The following is an 18,494-nucleotide window of genomic DNA, read 5'->3' on the forward strand; positions in this document are numbered from 1 at the left end:
AGTTGAAGGTTTGTGGCAACCTGCATTAATCACATACATAGCTGCTATTTTTCAAACAACATATGCTCACTTCATGTCTCTGTATCACTTTATAGTATTTCTCAAAATATTTCAAAGTGTTTTATTATTATTCATATTTTTGAGACAAGGTCTCCTTCTGTGTCCCAGGCTGGAGTGCAGTGGCACAATCACAATCACAGGTCACTGCATGCAGCCTTGAAGTCCTGGGCTCCAGTAGTCCTCCCACCTCAGCCACCTGAGTATCTGAGAATACAAGCACATGCTACCATATCTGGCCAATTTTTAATTATTTTGGTGGAGATGGGATCTCATCACATTGCCTAGACACATGGTGATCAATGACAAACAGTTGTCATTGTTACTGTTGTAATTGTTTTGGAGTTCTACAAGCCACACCCATATAACCTGGGAAACTTAATAAATGTTCTGTGTGTTCTGTCTGCTTCACCAACCTACTGGTTGCCCATGTCTGTCCTTCTTCTGGGACCTCACTATTTCATGAGACATGAGAATACTGAAATTAAGCCAGTTAATAAACCTACAGTGACCTCTAAGTGTTAAAGAGAAAGGAAGTGTCCCACATCTGTCACTTTAAGTTAAAAACTAGAAATAATTAAGTTTAGTGAGGGTGAGGAAGGTCTGTTGAAAGCCAAAATAGGTTGAAAGGTAGGCCACTTATCCCAAACAATTAGCCAAGGTGTAGAATGCAAAAGAAAAGTTTTTGAAGAAAATTAAAAGTGTTACTCCAGTGAGCACACAGATAATAAAAAAATACAACAGCCTTATTGCTAATAGGAAGAAAGTTTTAGTTGTCTAGATAGAAGATCAAACCAGCCACAACATTTCTATAAGCTAAATCCTAATTCAGAGCAAGGCCCTAATCCTGTCTTCAATTCTGTGAAGCTGACAGAGGTCACAAAGGTGTAAAAGAAAAGGCTGAAACTAGAAGAGATTGGTTCATGAGATTTTATGCACCATGACAAAAAAGTGCAAGGTGAAGCAGCAAGTGCTGATGTAAAAGCTACAGCGAGTTATCCAGAAGATCTAGCTGATATCATTGCTGAAGATGGCTATACTAAACAACAGATTTTCAACATAGATGGCACAGCCCTAAACTGGAAAAAGATACCTTCTAGGGCTTTCATAGCTAGAGAGGAGAAGTCAATACATGGCTTCAATACTTCAAAAGACAAGTTAACTCTGTCTTTGGAAGCTAATGCAGCTCGTGATTTTAGTAAGGCCAGTGCTTATTTGCCATTCTGAAAATCCTAGGGTCCTTAAGAATTACGTTAAATCTTTACAAATGGAAGAGCAAAACCTGGCTGACAGTAAATCTGTTTACAGCATTGTAAAATGAATATTTTAAGCACACTGTTGAGACCTACTGTTTGGAAAAAAAATCTTATAAATATTACTGCCAATTGGCAATGTACCCAGTTGCTCAAGAGCACTGGTGGAGATGTTCATTCAAGGAGATTAATGTTGCTTTCATGTTAGCACCATGTAAATTTGGTAGCCCATGGAACAAGAAATAATTTCAAATTTCAATTTCAAGTCTTATTATTTAAGAAATACATTTCATAAGAGTATAGCTGCCATAGACAATGATTTCTCTAATGAATCTGGGCAAAATCAACTGAGAACTTTCTGGAAAAGATTTACTATTCTACATGCCAGTAAGAATATTCATGATCCATGGAAGGAGGTCCAAAAATCAACATCATCAGGAGTTTGGAAAAAGTTGGTTTCAACCTCACAGGTGACTTTTACGAGCTCAAAACTTTAATGGAGAAAGTGACTGTAGATATGGTAAAAATAGCAAGAGAACTAGAATTAGAAGTGGGATCTGAAGATGGGACTGATAAAATTTCAATGGAGGAGAAGTTGTTTCTTATGGATGAGCAAAGAAAGTGATTTCTTGAGATGGAATCTACTCCTGCTGAAGATGTTGTGAACATTGCTGAAATTATAGCAAAAGATCTGGACTATTACAAAACTTAGTTACACATACTTAGTTGACAAAGTTTATTACATAACCTTGGCAGGGCTTCAAGAAGACTGACCTTAGTTTTGAAAGAAGTTTTACCTCCAGTAAAATGTTGTCAAATAGCATCACATGCTACAGAGGAATATTTTGTGAAAAGAAGTCAGTAGATGTAGCAAACTTCATATCTATCTTCTTTTAAACAATAATTACAGCCACCACATCCTTCAGCAACCACCACCCTGATCAGTCAGCAGTCATGCACACTGAAGCAAAACTCCCCACCAACAAAAAGATTATGACTTACTGAAGGCTCTAGAGGGTGCTAGCATGTTTTAGCAATAAAGTATTTTTATTTTGATTGAGACAGGATCTTTCTCTGTTTTCCAGGCTGGAATGCAGTGGCACAAAAACAGCTCACTGCAGCCTTGACCTCCTGGCCTCAAGACATCCTCCCACATCAGCTTCCTAAGTAGCTGGGACCACAGGCATGTGGTCTTGAACTCCTGGTCTCAAGCAATTCCTCTGCCTCAGCCTCCAGAAATGTTTGGATTACGGATGTGAGCCACTGCACCTAGTCTTAAGGTATTTTCAACTAAGGTATGTACATTGTGTTTTTAGACAAACACCTTTGCATACGTGATAGACTACATTATACTCTAAACATAAGTTTTATGTGTTCTGGGAAACCAAAAAAATTGTGTGTCATGCTTTATTGTGAAATTCACTTTATTGTGGTCCTTCAGAATCAAACTTGCAGTGTCTCTCAGGCACGCCTGTACATTGTTTTGAGCCCATAAATAGCTTCTATTTCTGCCAGCATGGCTACTTTGTTCACAGATTTATTTTCTAAGCAATAGGGTGGCTGGGGAAAAGCCTTTTGATACTCAGAGTGTTTCATTTTTGTCCATCTGATTATGAACAGCCTACTCTACAGGAAATACTTTTTGTAGACATTCACATGGAAATCAAATTTCTTCAGTCTGTGCCAATTCTGAAAGGTCCATCCATACCTCTTCCACAAATTTCTTGATCAGCAGTCCTTAACTTCTGCTATTTTCCAAGTCTCTGACCATCCAGCCAACCAGTTAATAACTCCCCATGAATTAGTGCAGATTCATGCTTCTGAATATCTCTGACACCAAAGTGAGCAATCAAATGTCAATGTACTGCTTGAAGTTTTGTCTATTTAGAATATTTTATATCACACTTGTTCAGAATTACTTCTGAGTGGGTCTATGGCACCTTATCTATACATTTTTGGCTAATATGTGCATGTCATATAGAGCTGTCTCTAAGCCAAGATTTAGCTTTTTCTTCCTTAGTCAACGGGTATTAGGGAACACCCAAACCATAAAAGCCTCTGGACACATAGATTGAGGAAGAGGAGGAAATGCCAAGGATTTGATATCAAAAGGTTCCAAATTACCTTCTTGTTTATATTAAGTGTACCATCTGGACATGCCTGATCTACTGCTTAGTCTTAGATTCTCTTATTTGTGCTGGCCACTAGTTTAATATAATATTTCAGTTTATCTGAAAGACACTTTAATTATCATTTGAATCTTCTGGATTGTAAGACCCAAATGGTAGAGTGGTTTGAAGTGTGGTCCGAACTTATTTCTGAGTCTCTTGTTGCTCTAGTCCTTACTTGAAATTGACGATTGTTTATGTGACTCTATGTTGATCTAAGTATCATATTCAAATGTGGTATATGTTGTTCCCAAAATCCAAATATTTGCATGTTTTTATGGTAGGTGGTATAAAGAGAAGAAGTTTAGCATTTACAGTGTAAGGTATATATTCAGAAACTCTAGACTGCTAAACCTTCAAATGGGAGACAATGATGTGAGGTTGTGGAACACTTCACTGAGATGGTGGTTTCCTAAATTTTTGTATGATTATGCACCCTAAAATCTGCATGTCTTAGTAAGTAATTTACAATACTTGTTACTTCCTGCTCGTCAAAAATCAATCGGTGTAATAGGGTTAGAGCACCTGTGTGATGTTTTATGGAATGACAAAATCAAGACCACTGTTAACTATACTATGGCATAGAACAAGAGAATTGACACAGTCCGGGGCAAGACTTTGAAAGTCTGTTCTTGGTCTCATCAGATAAAAACAAATTGCTTTAAATAGTTCTTGAACAATGGTATAGGAGGAAAAGGCATTAACTATGTGAACAGCTACGCACTAAATTCTAGGAGCCATCTTGATTTGTTCCAGTAAGGATGCTACTTCTGGAAGAGTAGCTGCAATTGAAGTCATTGTTAGATTAAATGCTGAATAGCTCACAGTCATTCTGTGAGATCTGAAAGATTAAATTGGTGAGTTAAATGGAGGATAGGGTAGTCATCTGTCCCAGGTAATGTTACTACAGATATTCAAACAAAGGAAACAAATCAAAGATAAAATTGACAAAGAAATCTGTTACCTCTGTGGCATGCAATTATTTAATGTAACAATTATAATGATTACTGATAATGTAACTAAGATGTATCAGAATTATAGAAGTTGTCCATAATTTTGGAACACATACTAATAATGTATTTATACAACCATAACCCAAAGAAAGGCAAACCCCATTTTATTATTTGTTTTGTTGAGGGCAGGATCTCACTCTGTTGCCCAGTATGGAGTACAGTGGTACGATCTCACCTCACTACAACCTCTGCCTCCCCGGTTCAAGCGATTCTCCTGCCTCAGCCTCCTGAGTAGCTGGGGTTACAGGTGCACACCACTACTGCCCGGCTAATTTTTGTATTTTTAGTAGAGATGGGGTTTCACCATCTTGGCCAGGCTGGTCTTGAACTCCTGACCTCATGATCTGTCCTCCTCAGTCTCCCAAAGTGCTGGAATTACAGGTGTGAGCCACCACGCCTGGCCAAACCCCATTTTATATTTGACAGTGTTTCTTGTATGATTTTTGTACCAAATAAGCCAAATTTCATCTTTATATTAGTGTACTATTAATGTTAAATCTAATTCTTAATAAAGCCTTATAGACATATTTATCCAATTTTAATGTTTGACCATAAGTTACGATTGTCATAAACCTTTATACTTTTATAATTTTTGTTGAAGAGCAGATTAGTGCTGTTAAGAGAAACCTGTTGTGCTTTTATTTCAATGTTTAATTTACAGAAAAACTGAATAATACCCCTTTAACTTTAGCCTATATGTTTACACACAGAATTTTCTTTACAATCAGTCTTCCACAACTTGCTTAAACCTTCAGCTTTATTCTTTGTAACTTAAAACAATCCTTATACCTTTTAACTTAGGCAAAAAAAGTAAAAAATAAAAAAAACACATTCCCATGCCTTCTTATAATCTTTTTACCAAAAGTATATTCTATTTTCCTTGCACACTTTGCATGTAAAACTGTTTCTTCAGTAGTCTCAAATACATATTACACTGTCAACTCTTGGTAACTTTTACTTTTGGTAAAAACCTTAGTAAGTTTGGGATTTTAGTTATGTAAAATTAAGGAGTGCAGATAAAGTCTGACTTTTTTCAGCATCTAACTTCACAGGTCCCAGGCCTTACTTAGCTGTAAATAGGCAAGTTGTAGAATTAAGAGTTAGAGTGGCATTTTATGAAGCATTTAGGAGGCCTAAACACTTTTAAACTATACAGCATTTCTTGCATAAATTCACCTTTAGAAATTATTTCACAACTTAAAACAATCTGACATATTTGACTTTCTGACTTGTCCTAAACATTCCCTCTTTTTAAACAATCAGTTATTTTACTTTACGACAAGAATTTACCATACAAGATCGTTTCCTATATAAAATCTCTTTTCTGTAAGCTTTTTTTTTAACCAAAAATACCTCTTTATTTTTATAACTTTATATCCTTCTTATTTCCTGGTTCCTTTTACCTTGTTTTATATATAACCTTTAAATCAGCTTTGAATTAGACAAAAATCAATTACCCTTTAAAAAGGATACAATTTTTAGAAAGAATGTCTTTCTTCAATATATTTTTATTGGAAAATACCTAAATAATAAAATATCTATTGTTTAATATAACTTTAGATTCTAAATTATGACAAGCTTGTTTGTATTTATCCCATTACATTTACCTAATTATTTATTTTAATTATTTATCTAGATTATTTGTTAAAAAGGTGATAGTTTTTATTTAAAGTGATGAAACCATCATTGCAAAATTATAACTGAGACAGTGAAAAAGATCTGAACTTGCTTCTAACCTCCAAGCTATTCTTGTTTATTAATTTAGTTTATAGTGTAGCTTTAAAACAAAGATGGTAACAGTCCTTTCTCAGAACAAACTTTTTTCATGCCTGTGGACTGGATTGCCTCAAGCCACATGATTACAATTTATAGTATTTTACTAAGGAATTCAAGATGTAGCTATTTTCATTTAACCAATATTAATATTTTATTCATTAAAAGTTACATAAGCAAAGATTCTGTTTTCGGCTGATTTTATAGTTTTGTAGCCTCTATGCCAAATTTTGATACTTTACAGTATTTGGTTGTGATAAGTATGAAATTGCTTAATCAATAAATGCAAACAAAAAATGTATGCTTGTAATTCTTAAGATATTTCTAATATTACTTTACCAATAATTTTAAAGCTAGCTAATTTATTAAATATTTTACTTAAGTCATGTAAACTTGAAAAAGCATTTGACCAGTCTTTTCTTTTTTCTGTTAAAGTATTTGATTTAAGTGCTTTTATTTTCTTTAAGCCAATTAATTAGAGCTCTTTTTATTTTTTCAGTAGTGAGATACTGTGTACACGACACATAATACACAGCTGTATTAGGCATGCCAATAGAAGTACATTTTATAGATTCATAAGGCCTCCTTTTTTTTCTATCTTAGACTTGCAAACTCTTCATAAGCTGGTTTCTTACCCTGGAAATTGTCAGCTAAATATCCTTAAATCTGCATATTGAAGGCAACCACTCTTAGGTGAAAAATCAGATAGCAAAATTTACATCTCAAGGTACACAGATAAAAAGTCTGGTGGTGCTAGAGGTAGATTAAAGACGGATGCTAGATCAAACATAATATATAGAAATCTGTCATTGGATTTTATAAGATACCCACACTGAATTGTGTTTTGTTTAAAAGGGATAATTATTATAAGGCTAAACCATGTGATGCTTTTACAGTGTACTTAAAACATTTTTGCCAAACAAGACATTTCTAAGTATGTAAACTGGAATTTTTCTTAAAAACCCCAGAGTGACTTCTGTTTCAACAGCTATTAATGAAGAAAATGGAATTCAGTAAAGTGAGAAGGAAAAAATTTTTGCTCCGAAACACAAAGTCCTAGGAGAGAAATAAACAAAAATAAGACATGAAGTCCTTTTAAATACAAACACACACATACATGCACACATACACATCTTAAATGTTAGCTTTTAATTAAGCTGACTTTTAACCATTGAGCTCCTAAAAAAATCTTTTTCCTTCCCAGAGGTCTCTCAGCAGAAATGGACCCAATACTTCTCATTTTCAAGTTTACACAGTATCAAAAGGGACAAGACAGATAACACAAACAAGTAGAGACAGATTTCAGACAAACACAAGGGGGAGTACACTCAGGCAGAACAGACTCAAAAGCAACTCAAAACCTGATCTTAACTAAAATGCAAAGCAGGTGTGTGAGCCAGCCCTATTGCTACCCTGGCAGTACCACACAAATGGCTTAATGAGCCCAGAGAGGGAAACAATAGGCTCCCGGCATAGGATTCGGTTAACTCACACTTCAAGTGCACCTGCTCATAATCTCCGTTCTTCCCAGCAGTGAAAGGGACATGTGATTTTGCACACGGGACAGCCCTTGGGAGGGTCCCTGGGAAAATCTCACCCAGCAGCTGCTGGATTCTCCCGAAGATTCTCTAGTCGCAAGCTGCTGGCCACTGAATGCAGCACCATCCTATTCTCTCCTGGCTGGCTCGCCAACTTTTGTTCCCCGACCAAACTGAAGGTCAGGCTGTTTCTCGCTGTCCAGTAACAAGATGCAGATGAACTGGAGAGGAAGAGAGTTTTTATTTCTGTAACCAGTTACAAGGAGAAGGCCTGGAAATAATCGCCAGACCAGCTCAAAATTACAACGTTTTCCAGAGCTTATTATACCTTCTAAGCTATATGCCTGCATTTAAGTGTGTCTTCATCTAAAGACATAAGTGATTAACTTCCTTTAATCTATAACTAAGGTCAGAGTCCTGAAGACCTTCCTCTGGAGCCTCAGTAAATTTACTTAATCTAAATGGGTCTAGGTGCTGGGTTGACTACCTTTATCTTGTCTCCTGATAAATCATGGAGTTTTGAGGAGTTCCTTCAGACCCCCAATAAAATTGTTTGTAGAGGCCTGGGGAGTCTCTTCAAAACCCCAATAAAACTTGTTTAATCCTAAACAGTTCTTGTTAAAAATTCCTTCATTATTTTGTCATGCTTTAAGGTCCAGGAAAGGCCTAGGCAAAACTCTTAGTGGACTTTTGTTACATTCCAGCCTTTGTATAAGGGCATTGGCTCTTACAGCTTTTAGAATTTAACTTAACCACTCAGCACTCAAACAGTTGTTATGAGATCTGGCCTGCCACAGTATCACTCCTGGTACCAATTTAGGACCTAACTATGGGCCAATCAGGATTCATAAACTGCAGAGCAATTTGAATGAGGAAAGATTATTATAAAAAGTTGTTAACAACAATAGGGGATCATAGTAATGGTATATTAGCAACCAGGGGGAAAGAAGACTCTGAAGAATTGAGGGATATCAGTTATAAAGAGAATCACTACCCTTAGGGATAAAGCAGAGCACAAATTTAAGAAGGAAATCTGAAAGAGTACTCCTCATCTCTAGAACTTCTGAGAACGTGCACTGCTATGATCCACTAAGCAGTGGAGCCATTTTTGAGTTATCACACTGGTAGACATCTCTAGGAATTCATTCCTTTGGTGGTTCAGGAAGGCCAACCACATAAAAATTCTGTGCTCTGAAAGTGGCTAGGAATCTGTCCTCTGGAGTGCAAAACAAAGCCATTAGTTGGGAGATGCTGTAACTGGAGTCCAAAAGAAACCATTGGAGTGCTGGGAGGAGTTGTTTCTGGAAAAATTTATATACATACACGAGGCTTACTGATAATCACCTATCACAAGTAGTACACTCGGAAGATTCTCTCTGGGAATTTGAGGGTTTGAGGAAATGTTGCCCTTGGAAATGTTCCATACACTAATGACTGCTGCTTGCTGCAGGAGCCTTTCAAGAGGAAATAGTAAGAAGTTTTCAGGCCAGGCACAGTGGCTCATGCCTGTAATCCCAGAACTTTGGGAGGCTGAGTTGGGCAGATCACTTGAGGCCAGGAGCTCGAGATCGGATGGCGAACATAGTGAAACCCATCTCTAGTAAAAGAACAAAAATTAGCTGGGCACGGTGGCGTGCACCTATAATCCCAGCTATTCAGGAGGCTGAGGCATGAGAATTGCTTGAGCTGGGGAGACAGAGGTTGCGTGAGCTGAGATCACGCCACTGTAACCCATTCCAGCCTGGGTGGCAGGGTGAGACACACACACACACAGACACACACACACACACACACACACACGAAAGAAGTTTGTATACCTTTAATGCCCTCTACTTAAAAAGCTTAAAATTATGCCACCTGGAAAATAAGAAATTTTTCAGTATCACAAGCAGAACAATGAAAAGCACATTTGAAGCTGAGAGGCTATGGACTGATAATTTACACATTAGGCATTAAAAGAAACAGAACCAAATGCGTCAGAATCAAGAGAAAAATGACATAAACTAATGAATGACAATACAAATTTTTCACTGGCAGACTAGAAATTTATAATTACTACAAATAAGAAAATGTTAGAACTGATAAAAAATCAAATAGCTATTCTAAAACTAAAAATACGGTAATTAATTTCATTAAATTTTTAAAAATATAAAAATACAAAAATTAGGAATTCAGTAGACTGTGTTAATATTTAAAAATCCCGTGAAAGTAGGCCAGTAAATATATCTTAAATGAAACACAAAAGAAGGAAAAAAAGAAGAGAAAAATTCAGTAAAGCCTATATGACATGACATGGTGAGAAGATTAACATGTATATAATAGAAGTTCCCCAAAGGAGAAAAGAGGGTTAGTTGGAAAGAAAACAAACACATATTTGAAGACATACTCTTTCAGCCATAGAATTATGAAGCTTGCTGGGTCTTGAACAAGACTATTAGGAAGAAAGTACAGAAGGGTATGTCTTAATCAGACTTTGAATACAAAAGATAAAAGATTTAAAGCAGTCAGAAAAATGGGATACTGTATGAGAGTAAGATAAAGATGAAAATATGAAGACTGAAATGAAAAAATGCGAGCTAGAAACTAATGAAATAACATTTTAAATGATAGAAAATAACTGCCTTATGTGTCACAATGCCTCATAGAATTATTCTTCAAACCTAAAATTAAATTTAAAACATTTAAACAACACGTTAGGAAGCAAACAAATAAAACTATGAGAACTTGTTCCCATTAGACTTTCAATAAAAGCATTGCTAAAAGAAATGAAAACACGGTAATATGGGATAAATTAAAATATTGTTGGCAACTAATGCATACTGACAAATTAAAAGTATCAATAAAATACTTAGTTTAATATATATGTGAAATTAATATTTCCACTATTTCTGACCATAATTGTTTAGCTGATGTTGGATTCACTTTCCTGCTGTAAAAATTTATAAAATCTAGTCAAAATATATAGCACAGTTCTTTGCAGCCATTGAACCACAATCAATAGTGGCCTATAATCCTTGAATTCACCATAAATTGAACCCAACAATCACCTTAGTCTTCTCTCTGAGGAATTTTTTTCAAGTTGCTTCATGAAGTTGAGCCCATGTAGAGAGCAAGCATCTTGGTGGGTAGAGAAAATAATGACTGGAATTAGGGCTACCAGGAAGCTGGGACTTGAGGGACAGGGTGTTAGAAATAGGGTACCCATGAGGAATCTCCTGGTTCTCGAGTTCTTGACCAACTCTCAATCAGCACATATACAAAGAAACTCAGAGAGGCCTAGCAGAGTATAACTTTCAGGATCAGAGAGCACAGACAAGCACAGACTTTTCTATAAAACAGAAAAACTAGCAAAGCTTGGACTTTTAGTTGAAATCTAAAATATTGCAATGCTCTAACAGAAAGGCTGCAACTAAAATTAACCCACCTGCCAGGCCTGAATCCAAATTACCCAAGAACTGCTTAACAAAACAAACAAACAAAACTGCTTAACAAAATTTAAAACTCTTTAGAGAGGATTAACAACATCCAAAGCCACTACAACATAGCATACACAATATACACTTACATTAAAAAAAATTAGACATATAATAGAGCAGGAAACCTTATAGTAGTAAAAAAAATAGAAATACACTGAGATATTAACCCAATATTAAATGTAACAAAAGAAACATTAAAAATAACTATGATTTTTTTCATGTTAAAGATGCTGGGGGGAAAGATATATACCATTTATAAAAAGTAAAGTAATTTAGAACCTATAAAAAGTGAAATTCCCCTCCAGCGAAGTGATATATCTAAACTTAAATACTCTTATTGGAGAGATGAATATAGATATATTTTTTAATACCAGAAATAAGTACAAATCCTAAATAAAGATAAATATATTTTATTACATTGTAATTAAACCTGCTAACAAGATATTAGGTGACTAAAACTCACTGTTAAACCCTATATGAGAGCACATAAATAAACTATATATTTAAGACAAAATTACCATTCAAAATATAAATAAATTCTTCTGCTAATTGATAAGAAGAATTATTTATTAGAAAAATAGACAAATCAGGTGAATAGGAAAGACAAAATGAGAATTTATATTAAATTCAGAAGCTGCTCAACTTTGTTAGTAATCTGAGACACGCAAATCAAAACAATTATAATTTGACAAAAAATTTGTAAAAAATCAAGAAGTCTGACAATATGTAGTGTTATTGAAAATGAGGGCAAATAAAAATTATTTTACACTTTGATATAAATATAAATTCATACAATGATTTTATAAGCTCTGTCTCAAAAACAAAAGATATTTTGATGAAGTAATAGAGACTGGTTAGTGCTGTTTATGTATAACACTCAACAATTCCATCTCATAAATATTCACCAGGAGACATCTAAAGGATTTAATGGAACTGTGTCAAAGGGAAAAAATGAAAATAGCATAGTTATCTAATAACAGGTGAATGAATAAGGAAATATAATACATTTATCCAAAGAAATATTGTTCATCAGTTAAAATTAATATACAAGATCTACCTGTTTAAAAGGGGTAGATTCTAAATATATTACTTAAGACATAAAAGATACTATAGGATTTATAAAATATATATTTTTTTAAAATAAGAAATTAACATATACACTGCTTATGTGTATATGTATATTTATCATATTATCATATATATATAACATATCCAAATATATATTGACACACACATACATACAGACTCTTATATATAGTTAGAGTAAAAGTAAAAAATCATGGACATAATATGATGCCTTAATTTTAGAATGGTAATATCTCCTCAGAGATGGAGAGTTGGTGAATCCGATGATGGGCAGGGCAAGAATGGTTGTGGACTTCAATTTTATCTGTAATATCTTTTATATTTTTAATAAGGGTGGGTTTTTTGTTATGCCATTCACAGAAATATTCCAGATAGTTGAACTATTTTATATTTCAAAAAAGAAAATAAAGCTCAAATGATGAAAGGTCACAAAATCAATATATTACAGATATATAAAAATTTAATTTTTTTCCTTACAGTCTCACTTTATTTGAAACACAAGTTAGATGGGGAAGCACATGCTGAAGAGAAAGTAATCTTATAATTTTTTTTTTTTTTTTTTTTTTTGAAGACAGAGTTTCGCTCTTGTTGCCTAGGCTGGAGTGCAATGGCGCAATCTTGGCTGACTGCACCCTCTGCTCCTGGTTTTAAATGATTCTCCTGCCTCAACCTCCCGAGTAGCTGGGATTACAGGCATGTGCCACCGTGCCCAGCTAATTTTGTATTTTTAGTAGAGTTGGGGTTTCTCCATGTTTGTCAGGCTAGTCTCGAACTCCCGATCTCAGGTGATCTGCCTGCGTCGGCCTCCCAAAGTGCTGGGATTACAGGCATAAGCCACTGCGCCCGGCCGTAATCTTATAATGTTTAAGCCTTTGGAGTATATCCTTTGAGGCTTTTTCCTTTATCCTTACGTGTATATGATTATAACCCTTATAATTTTGCCTTGGTCTCTCTGCCAGCCCCTTCAATAAAATGTCTCAACTTCTTCTCCCAGAAAATTCTATTATTCTTTGCATGAGAATACAGTGCAGGCCCTTGGTCTCTGTGCTTTGCAAACTCTATTGCCTTACACTGAGCCAGGTGAAGAAGAATAGATTTCCTGCAGTCCAGGTTTTCCCGGATACAAAGTGTTGAGGAGTGAGCTGTAGTTTCTTTAGGGAAGGCAGGGAAAGAGGGCAGATGGTCCTAGTGGGATCTGAGGCCCATTTCCTTAAGAGTTGCTCACCATAATTCTTAGAAAGAATTTTATTTCTTTCTAAGGAAAATCCTATCTAGTATTATTTAAATGAATCATATTTCTTCTATTAACAAGAGCTACACTGCATTTCATTTAAAAAACAGTCTTCAGAATTTTGAAATAAGGAATACTTGCTTATATTAAAGGAGCAGTACCTTAACTGACACTGTTTGATTTATCTGGAATGGATGGTAATAGACTCAAATGGGCTTTCTTGAATTTGTCCATTCATAAAAACCAGTATGTCTCAGTTTTCCCCACCACCACAATTTAAGAGAACATGTAGAATCTCAGAATGTGACAGACAGAAGTAGAACAGTCTGGATTTAAAATATTTTAATGATTGGTAAATTATTCTTCAGGACTCAAAGTGCCACTAAGACAGTTTAATAGAATATCATAATTATGTCATAAAGGAATTTTTTGGTGGTCTGTGTTTGCTTTTCTATCATATGGAACAACTACCAGCATAAAAGTTTCTATATAAATTAGTTGAGTAAACAATAAATCTTATGATGTAGATATTGTCAGTAGCTTGAATAATGACAAATGCTTTCATAATTACCTTAGGAGAATTGACAATGCTATTTAGCATATACAGTTTTAAGAAGACGAGATTAGATACTGGTATTTACCTTCATACAGGTAGAGTTAGGAGATAAACCCAAGAATGCACCAGTACCATACATATAAAACTCCTTTCTGAACAAATTAACTTCCTGTTCCGTTTTATAAAATAGTAAAAAACTATAATTATTGTATTATAGATTATCTTTTGAATGTAAGTAGATGTGAACTCACCAGTAGTCTACAAAATATTTCTTTGAGGTTTAAGCAAGAAATACATTATAAAATTACCTATGTCTCTCAAGAGAGTCTTCTTTGATTCAGTCTCTGAAATTGTTAATATAAATAGAATATAGCAAAATATGACTCAAAAGGCATTGAAATTCTTTACAAATGACTTGAGATGTAATTTCGATTTTTCTGATTGTTGTCTAAAGATGCGGAAGGAAGAAATTGCCATGCAAAGTTGGAAATAAAAACCTATTTATTTTTTGCTCAGCAATGGAGAGTTTTGCTGAGATATTACACAATATCTCTGAACAAAGAATATTACTTATCTTGTATATGTGGGATTTGGGAAACATTTTATCAGAAATTGCTAGGTTTTCACTAGCAGGAATGTTTAGGTATTGGATGACCTTTAGCCTCGGTTACAGGATTATGGCTGCCACAGTCAGAACTGTGGGACAGTCAATCATTGGCTATTACGATTCTCAATAGCTGATTGGGAGGGTTTTTAAATCACTTTTGGAGGTTTGCTCTCATTAAGGCCAAATATTAATTCATATTTCTGTTGGAGAGTTGAAATGTTTTATTCTCGAACACAACAAAAAATACACATTTGAATAATTAGAAATGCAAACTTTCCATCTCCTGTATCTAGTACACTAATTGAAAATTACAGTAGAGAACAAGAAATTTCAGGTTAGTTGTGGAGAAACGAGGATAGTAAACACAACTTCTGTGTGGGAGCCACATAAATACCCCAGTTTCAATTATCTCTATATAGTCTATCCATGCTATAAGTTAATTGTAACAATTTTATGTTATTTCAAAGAGACCAAATTTAAGTTGCCACATTTTCTACAGAGAATAAAAAAGATTGCACAATAATTTTAATGATTTAGCAGTAATAAACAGCCCATCATTGTGTTTTTCTGCTTCCATGAAAATATATTATTCTTTGATATGGTTTGGCCATATCCCCACCACATCTCAACTTGAATTGTATCTCCCAGAATTCCTGCATGTTGTGAGGGACCCAGGGAGAGGTAATTGAATCATGGGGGCTGGTCTTCCCTGTGCTATTCTCCTGATAGTGAATAAGTCTTACAAGATCCAATAGATGTATCAGGGGTTTTGGCTTTTGCTTCCTTCTCATTTTCTCTTGCCATCACCATGTAAAAAGTGCCTTTCACCTCCCACCATGATTCTGAGGCCTCCCCCTGCCATGTAGGACTGTACCTTCAATTAAACTTCTTTTTCTTCCCCGTCTCGGCTATGTCTTTATCAGCAGCATGAAAATGGATTAATACAGTAAATTGGTACCAGTAGAGTGCAGTGTTGCTGAAAATATACCCAAAAATGTGGAAGTGACTTTGGAACTGGATAACAGGCAGAGGTTGGAACAGTTTGAAGGGCTCAGAAGAAGGCAGGAAAATGTGGGAAAGTTTGGAATTTTCTACAGACTTGTGGAATGGCTTTGCCCAGAATGCTGATAGCCATATGGACAATAAAATCCAGACTGAGGTGGTCTCACATGGAGATGAGGAACTTGTTCCCAACACCAGTTCCCAAACTGGAGCAAAGGTGACTCTTGTTATGTGTTAGCAAAGAGACTGGTGGCATTTTGCCCCTGCCCTAGAGATCTGTAGAACTTTGAACTTGAGATAGATGATTTAGGTTATCTGGCGAAAGAAATTCCTAAGCAGCAAAGCATTCAAGAGGTGACTTGGGTACTTTTAAAGACATTCAGTTTTAAAAGGGAAACAGAGCATAAAAGTTCAGAAAATTTGCAGTCTGGCTATGTGATAGAAAAGAAAAACCCATTTTCTGGGAAGAAATTAAAGCCGGCTGCAGAAACTTGCATAAGTAGCAAGGAGCCTAATGTTAATCTCCAAGACCATGGAGAAATGGTCTGCAGGCCATGCCAGGGACCTCTGTGGCCCAGGATGCCCATTGCAGGCCCAGAGGCCCAGGAGGAAAAAGTGGTTTAGTGGGCTGGGCCCAGGGTCCCCATGCTGTTTGCAGCCTAGGGACTTGGTGCCCTGTGTCCCAGCTGCTCCAGCCATGGCTGAAAGGGGCCAATGTACAGCTCAAGCTGTGGCTTCACAGGGTGGAAGCCCCAAGCCTTGGCAGCTTTCATGTGATGTTGAGGCTATGGGTGCATAGAAGTCAAGAATTGGGGTTTGTTAACCTCCATGTAGATTTCAGAAAATGTATGGAAATGCCTGGATGCCCAGGCAAAAGTTTGCTTTAGGAGTAGGGGCCTTATGAAGAACCTCTGCTAAGGCTGTGCAGAAGGGAAATGTGGGGCTGGAGCCCCCACACAGAGTCTCTAGTAGGGTGCTGCCTAGTGGAGCTGTGAGAAGAGGGCTACTATCTTCCAGACCCCAGAATAGTAGATCCACCAAAAGTTTGAACCATGCACCTGGAAAAGCTGCAGACACTCAATGTCAGCCCATGAAAGCAGCCAGCGGGGAGGCTGTATCCTGGAAAGCCACAGGGGCAGAGCTGCCCAAGACCGTGATAACTTACCTATTGTATCAGCAAAACCTGGATGTGAGAGCTGGAGTTAAGGGAGATCATTTTGGAGCTTTAAAGTGTGCCTACTCCTCTGGATTTTGGACCTGTGTGGTCCCTGTAACCCCTTTGTTTTGGCCATTGTCTCCCATTTGGAACAGCTGTACCCAATGCCTATACATCCATTGTGTCTAAGAAGTAACTAGCTTGCTTTTGATTGTCCAGGCTGATAGGCAGAAGTGACTTGCCTTGTCTCAGATGAGACTTTGGACTGTGGACTTTGGGGTTAATGCTGAAGTGAGTTAAGACTTTGTGGGACTATTGGGAAGACATGGTTGGTGTTGAAATATGAGGACATGCGATTTGGAGGGGCTAGGGGTGTAATGATATGATTTGGCTGTGTTCTGACCAAATCTCAACTTTAGTTGTATCTCCCAGAATTCTCACATGTTGTGGGAGGGACCCAGGGGGAGATAATTGAATCATGGGGGGACTGGTCTTTCCTCTGCCATTATAATCATGATAGTGAATAAGTCTCAGAAGATCTGATGGGTTGATCGGGGGTTTCTGCTTTTGCTTTCTCCTCATTTTCTCTTGCCACCGCCATGTAAGAAGTGCCTTTCACCTGCCACCATGATTCTGAGGCCTCCCCAGCCATGTAGAACTGTAAGTCCAATTAAACCTCTTTTTCTGCCCAGTCTCGGCTATGTCTTTATCAGGAGCATGAAAACAGACTAATACAGTCTTCTAATCTCTCTCAAGTCTAATTCTATAAAAGAAGTAAAAAACAAAAGAACAAAAACCCCACATTTAGAAATTTAGGTTTCTCCATGGTGAATAAAAGACGTATTCAGATTCAAAGTTTATGTAATGTTTTACCAAGAGGCTAAACTTTTATTTTCCTCTAGAGATCCTTGTTTTAATCTAATGAATATGAATATAGAAAATTAGGTATCTCCTATCCATTAATTTTCAAAATTTAACTGCTGTGCTAAAGAGAGTTGAAGGATGTTACATCGGAAATAGGGAATGAAGCTAAATTGTGTCGAACCCCTGCTGTTTTCACAGGTTTTGTTCTTTGTAATTGGTTTGTTTTCATGTTATTACATTTTAATTTTCACAGTGGCTGTCTTATTTATTTTACCAAAAAAATCATGTATAAATACATAAATATTCTGTATTGTTAGGCATTTTCTAGATGAACACCTGCGACTCAGATTCTATCAATTTCTCTAGTCAAAAAATAAACTGGGGGATCTCGGATTCAAATCCAGTCCTGTCTCCCATCTAATCCTGGGGGAGCTCTATGGAAAAATGAAATTAAATCCATTTCCTCTATCCATCTTCATTGAAAAATCAACCTTTTTCTTGCTGAATTATTCTATACTGTCAATATCAAGAATGTTTAACCACGGAGCTTTTAATATCTGTTATATATATGCTCTATGATTTTTTGGGAGAAGCACCCAGATTTGCCAAGTAGGTTATGTTGAATGTGACTCAACTATACTCTTCAGCACATATTATTTATGGAGTTTCCCCTTGCCCTGCAAATTGAGTCATATACCACGCACACTAAAGTGC

General features: G+C 36.1%; 1 long non-coding RNA gene across 1 annotated transcript in view; it reads left to right on the forward strand.

Moving 5' to 3' along the window:
- Positions 1-2,417: 2,417 nt before the first annotated feature.
- Positions 2,418-18,494, forward strand: part of LOC131381377 (uncharacterized) — a 133,257-nt gene continuing 117,180 nt past the window's right edge. The window contains exon 1 of the long non-coding RNA XR_009210084.1: positions 2,418-2,605. This is a non-coding gene — a long non-coding RNA (uncharacterized LOC131381377). The remainder of the gene's footprint in view (positions 2,606-18,494) is intronic.

Source organism: Hylobates moloch, unplaced genomic scaffold (assembly GCF_009828535.3).
Source record: "Hylobates moloch isolate HMO894 unplaced genomic scaffold, HMol_V3 SCAFFOLD_15, whole genome shotgun sequence".
NCBI lineage: Eukaryota > Metazoa > Chordata > Mammalia > Primates > Hylobatidae > Hylobates > Hylobates moloch.